The sequence below is a fragment of the Humulus lupulus genome, chromosome 4 (assembly GCF_963169125.1).
Source record: "Humulus lupulus chromosome 4, drHumLupu1.1, whole genome shotgun sequence".
NCBI lineage: Eukaryota > Viridiplantae > Streptophyta > Magnoliopsida > Rosales > Cannabaceae > Humulus > Humulus lupulus.
This window is the reverse complement of record NC_084796.1, coordinates 237085-243871: the sequence shown is the minus strand read 5'-3', so window position 1 is coordinate 243871 and position 6787 is coordinate 237085.

Below are 6787 nucleotides of genomic sequence, written 5' to 3'. Positions count from 1 at the left end.
CAAAAAAATTAGATCTTGTTAGAGAGAAAAGTGAGTGAATTACGAGATCGCTTCGGAGCCCTAGGCAGCTGCCTAGGAGATTTGGCCTGAACGGTCAATTTTTTTGTTCGGTTAAATTAGGACCGCAATTCATGGTCAATAATCGCCCTATAAAATATTATTGAGAAGGGAAAAGGTTCAAAAAAATTGGAGCTTGTCAGAGAGAAATATGAGTGAATTACGAGCTCGGTTCGTAGACCTAGGCAGCTGCCTAGGAGATTTGGCCTGAACTGTCAATTTTTTTGTTTGGTTGAATTAGGACCCCAATTCATGGACAATAATAGCCCTATATAATATTATTGATATGGGAAAAGGTTCAAAAAAATTAGAGCTTGTTAGAGGGAAATATGAGGGAATTACGAAATCGCTTCGGAGCCCTAGGCAGCTGCCTAGGAGATTTGGCCTGAAAGGTCAATTTTTCTGTTTGGTTGAATTAGGACCCCAATTCATGGTCAATAATCGCCCTATATAATATTATTGAGATGGGAAAAGGTTCAAAAAAATTAGAGCTTGTTAGATAGAAATATGAGTGAATAACGAAATCGCTTCGGAGCCCTAGGCAGCCGCCTAGAAGATTCAGCCTGAATGGTCAATTCTTTTGTTTGGTTGAATTAGGACCCAAATTCATGGTCAATAGTAGACCTATATAATATTATAGAGATGGGCAAAGGTTCAAAAAAATTAGAGCTTGTTAGAGAGAAATATGAGTGAATGACGAAATCGCTTCGGAGCCCTAGGCAGCTGCCAAGGAGATTTGGCCTGAAAGGTCAATTTTTTTGTTTGGTTGAATTAGGACCCCAATTCATGGTCAATAATAGCCCTATATAATATTATTGAGATGGGAAAAGGTTCAAAAAAATTAGAGCTTGTTAGAGAGAAATATGAGTGAATAACGAAATCGCTTCGGAGCCCTAGGCAGCTGCCAAGGAGATTTGGCCTGAAAGGTCAATTTTTTTGTTTGGTTGAATTAGGATCCCAATTCATGGTCAATAATCGCCCTATATAATATTATTGAGATGGGAAAAGGTTCAAGAAAATTAGAGCTTGTTAGATAGAAATATGAGTGAATTACGAAATCGCTTCGGAGCCCTAGGCAGCCGCCTAGAAGATTCAGCCTGAATGGTCAATTCTTTTGTTTGGTTGAATTAGGACCCAAATTCATGGTCAATAGTAGACCTATATAATATTATTGAGATGGGAAAAGGTTCAAAAAAATTAGTGCTTGTTAGAGAGAACTATGAGTGAATTACGAAATCGCTTCGGAGCCCTAGGCAGCTGCTTAGGAGATTTGGCCTGAAAGGTCAATTTTTTGTTTGGTTGAAATAGGACCCCAATTCATGGTCAATAATAGCCCTATATAATATTATTGAGATGGGAAAAGGTTCAAAAAAAATTAGAGCTTGTTAGAGAGAAATATGAGTGAATTACGAAATCGCTTCGGAGCCCTAGGCAGCTGCTTAGGAGATTTGGCCTGAAAGGTCAATTTTTTGTTTGGTTGAAATAGGACCCCAATTCATGGTGAATAATAGCCCTATATAATATTTTTGAGATGGGAAAAGGTTCAAAAAAATTAGAGCTTGTTAGAGTGAAATATGAGTGAATTACGAGATCGCTTCGGAGCCCTAGGCAGCTGCCTAGGAGATTTGGCCTGAAAGGTCAATTTTTTTGTTTGGTTGAATTAGGACCCCAATTCATGGTCAATAATCGCCCTATATAATATTATTGAGATGGGAAAAGGTTCAAAAAAATTAGAGCTTGTTAGAGAGAGATATGAGTGAATGACGAAATCGCTTCGGAGCCCTAGGCAGCTGCCTAGGAGATTTGGCCTGAAAGGTCAATTTTTTTGTTTGGTTGAATTAGGACCCCAATTCATGGTCAAAAATAGCCCTATATAATATTATTGAGATGGGCAATGGTTCAAAAAAATTAGATCTTGTTAGAGAGAAAAGTGAGTGAATTACGAGATCGCTTCGGAGCCCTAGGCAGCTGCCTAGGAGATTTGGCCTGAACGGTCAATTTTTTTGTTCGGTTAAATTAGGACCGCAATTCATGGTCAATAATCGCCCTATAAAATATTATTGAGATGGGAAAAGGTTCAAAAAAATTGGAGCTTGTCAGAGAGAAATATGAGTGAATTACGAGCTCGGTTCGTAGACCTAGGCAGCTGCCTAGGAGATTTGGCCTGAACTGTCAATTTTTTTGTTTGGTTGAATTAGGACCCCAATTCATGGACAATAATAGCCCTATATAATATTATTGATATGGGAAAAGGTTCAAAAAAATTAGAGCTTGTTAGAGGGAAATATGAGGGAATTACGAAATCGCTTCGGAGCCCTAGGCAGCTGCCTAGGAGATTTGGCCTGAAAGGTCAATTTTTCTGTTTGGTTGAATTAGGACCCCAATTCATGGTCAATAATCGCCCTATATAATATTATTGAGATGGGAAAAGGTTCAAAAAAATTAGAGCTTGTTAGATAGAAATATGAGTGAATAACGAAATCGCTTCGGAGCCCTAGGCAGCCGCCTAGAAGATTCAGCCTGAATGGTCAATTCTTTTGTTTGGTTGAATTAGGACCCAAATTCATGGTCAATAGTAGACCTATATAATATTATAGAGATGGGCAAAGGTTCAAAAAAATTAGAGCTTGTTAGAGAGAAATATGAGTGAATGACGAAATCGCTTCGGAGCCCTAGGCAGCTGCCTAGGAGATTTGGCCTGAAAGGTCAATTTTTCTGTTTGGTTGAATTAGGACCCCAATTCATGGTCAATAATCGCCCTATATAATATTATTGAGATGGGAAAAGGTTCAAAAAAATTAGAGCTTGTTAGATAGAAATATGAGTGAATTACGAAATCGCTTCGGAGCCCTAGGCAGCCGCCTAGAAGATTCAGCCTGAATGGTCAATTCTTTTGTTTGGTTGAATTAGGACCCAAATTCATGGTCAATAGTAGACCTATATAATATTATAGAGATGGGCAAAGGTTCAAAAAAATTAGAGCTTGTTAGAGAGAAATATGAGTGAATGACGAAATCGCTTCGGAGCCCTAGGCAGCTGCCAAGGAGATTTGGCCTGAAAGGTCAATTTTTTTGTTTGGTTGAATTAGGACCCCAATTCATGGTCAATAATAGCCCTATATAATATTATTGAGATGGGAAAAGGTTCAAAAAAATTAGAGCTTGTTAGAGAGAAATATGAGTGAATAACGAAATCGCTTCGGAGCCCTAGGCAGCTGCCAAGGAGATTTGGCCTGAAAGGTCAATTTTTTTGTTTGGTTGAATTAGGATCCCAATTCATGGTCAATAATCGCCCTATATAATATTATTGAGATGGGAAAAGGTTCAAAAAAATTAGAGCTTGTTAGATAGAAATATGAGTGAATTACGAAATCGCTTCGGAGCCCTAGGCAGCCGCCTAGAAGATTCAGCCTGAATGGTCAATTCTTTTGTTTGGTTGAATTAGGACCCAAATTCATGGTCAATAGTAGACCTATATAATATTATTGAGATGGGAAAAGGTTCAAAAAAATTAGTGCTTGTTAGAGAGAACTATGAGTGAATTACGAAATCGCTTCGGAGCCCTAGGCAGCTGCTTAGGAGATTTGGCCTGAAAGGTCAATCTTTTGTTTGGTTGAAATAGGACCCCAATTCATGGTCAATAATAGCCCTATATAATATTATTGAGATGGGAAAAGGTTCAAAAAAAATTAGAGCTTGTTAGAGAGAAATATGAGTGAATTACGAAATCGCTTCAGAGCCCTAGGCAGCTGCCTAGGAGATTTGGCTTGAAAGGTCAATTTTTTTGTTTTGTTGAATTAGGACCTCAATTCATGGTCACTAATCGCCCAATATAATATTTTTGAGATGGGAAAAGGTTCAAAAAAATTAGAACTTGTTAAGGAGAAATATGAGTGAATTACGAGATCGCTTCAGAGCCCTAGGCAGCTGCCTAGGAGATTTGGCCTGAAAGGTCAATTTTTTTGTTTGGTTGAATTAAGACCCCAATTCATGGTCAAAAATAGCCCTATATAATATTATTGAGATGGGCAAAGGTTCAAAAAATTTAGAGCTTGTTAGAGGGAAATATGAGGGAATTACGAAATCGCTTCTGAGCCCTAGGCAGCAGCCTAGGATATTTGGCCTGAAAGGTCAATTTTTTTGTTTGGTTGAATTAGGTCCCCAATTCATGGTCAATAATAGCCCTATATAATATTATTGAGATTGGAAATGGTTCAAAAAAATTAGAGCTTGTTAGAGAGAAATATGATTGAATTACGAGAACGCTTCGGAGCCCTAGGCAGCTGCCTAGGAGATTTGGCCTGAAAGGTCAATTTTTTTGTTTGGTTGAATTAGGACCCCAATTCATGGTCAATAATCGCTCTATATAATATTATTGAGATGGGAAAAGGTTCAAAAAAATTAGAGCTTGTTAGATAGAAATATGAGTGAATTACGAAATCGCTTCGGAGCCCTAGGCAGCCGCCTAGAAGATTCAGCCTGAATGGTCAATTCTTTTGTTTGGTTGAATTAGGACCCAAATTCATGGTCAATAGTAGACCTATATAATATTATTGAGATGGGCAAAGGTTCAAAAAAATTAGAGCTTGTTAGAGAGAAATATGAGTGAATGACGAAATCGCTTCGGAGCCCTAGGCAGCTGCCAAGGAGATTTGGCCTGAAAGGTCAATTTTTTTGTTTGGTTGAATTAGGACCCCAATTCATGGTCAATAATAGCCCTATATAATATTATTGAGATGGGAAAAGGTTCAAAAAAATTAGAGCTTGTTAGAGAGAAATATGAGGGAATTACGAAATCGCTTCGGTGCCCTCGGCAGCTGCCTAGGAGATTTGGCATGAAAGGTCAATTTTTTTGTTTGGTTGAATTAGGACCCCAATTCCTGGTCAATAATCGCGCTATATAATATTATTTATATGGGAAAAGGTTCATGAAAATTAGAGCTTGTTAGAGGGAAATATGAGGGTATTACGAAATCGCTTCGGAGCCCTTGGCAGCTGCCTAGGAGATTTGGCTTGAAAGGTCAATTTTTTTGTTTTGTTGAATTAGGACCTCAATTCATGGTCACTAATCGCCCTATATAATATTTTTGAGATGGGAAAAGGTTCAAAAAAATTAGAACTTGTTAAGGAGAAATATGAGTGAATTACGAGATCGCTTCAGAGACCTAGGCAGCTGCCTAGGAGATTTGGCCTGAAAGGTCAATTTTTTTGTTTGGTTGAATTAGGACCCCAATTCATGGTCAAAAATAGCCCTATATAATATTATTGAGATGGGCAAAGGTTCAAAAAATTTAGAGCTTGTTAGAGGGAAATATGAGGGAATTACGAAATCGCTTCTGAGCCCTAGGCAGCAGCCTAGGATATTTGGCCTGAAAGGTCAATTTTTTTGTTTGGTTGAATTAGGTCCCCAATTCATGGTCAATAATAGCCCTATATAATATTATTGAGATTGGAAATGGTTCAAAAAAATTAGAGCTTGTTAGAGAGAAATATGATTGAATTACGAGAACGCTTCGGAGCCCTAGGCAGCTGCCTAGGAGATTTGGCCTGAAAGGTCAATTTTTTTGTTTGGTTGAATTAGGACCCCAATTCATGGTCAATAATCGCCCTATATAATATTATTGAGATGGGAAAAGGTTCAAAAAAATTAGAGCTTGTTAGATAGAAATATGAGTGAATTACGAAATCGCTTCGGAGCCCTAGGCAGCCGCCTAGAAGATTCAGCCTGAATGGTCAATTCTTTTGTTTGGTTGAATTAGGACCCAAATTCATGGTCAATAGTTGACCTATATAATATTATTGAGATGGGCAAAGGTTCAAAAAAATTAGAGCTTGTTAGAGAGAAATATGAGTGAATGACGAAATCGCTTCGGAGCCCTAGGCAGCTGCCAAGGAGATTTGGCCTGAAAGGTCAATTTTTTTGTTTGGTTGAATTAGGACCCCAATTCATGGTCAATAATAGCCCTATATAATATTATTGAGATGGGAAAAGGTTCAAAAAAATTAGAGCTTGTTAGAGAGAAATATGAGTGAATTACGAAATCGCTTCGGAGCCCTAGGCAGCCGCCTAGAAGATTCAGCCTGAATGGTCAATTCTTTTGTTTGGTTGAATTAGGACCCAAATTCATGGTCAATAGTAGACCTATATAATATTATTGAGATGGGAAAAGGTTCAAAAAAATTAGTGCTTGTTAGAGAGAACTATGAGTGAATTACGAAATCGCTTCGGAGCCCTAGGCAGCTGCTTAGGAGATTTGGCCTGAAAGGTCAATTTTTTGTTTGGTTGAAATAGGACCCCAATTCATGGTCAATAATAGCCCTATATAATATTATTGAGATGGGAAAAGGTTCAAAAAAAATTAGAGCTTGTTAGAGAGAAATATGAGTGAATTACGAAATCGCTTCGGAGCCCTAGGCAGCTGCCTAGGAGATTTGGCTTGAAAGGTCAATTTTTTTGTTTTGTTGAATTAGGACCTCAATTCATGGTCACTAATCGCCCTATATAATATTTTTGAGATGGGAAAAGGTTCAAAAAAATTAGAACTTGTTAAGGAGAAATATGAGTGAATTACGAGATCGCTTCAGAGCCCTAGGCAGCTGCCTAGGAGATTTGGCCTGAAAGGTCAATTTTTTTGTTTGGTTGAATTAGGACCCCAATTCATGGTCAAAAATAGCCCTATATAATATTATTGAGATGGGCAAAGGTTCAAAAAATTTAGAGCTTGTTAGAG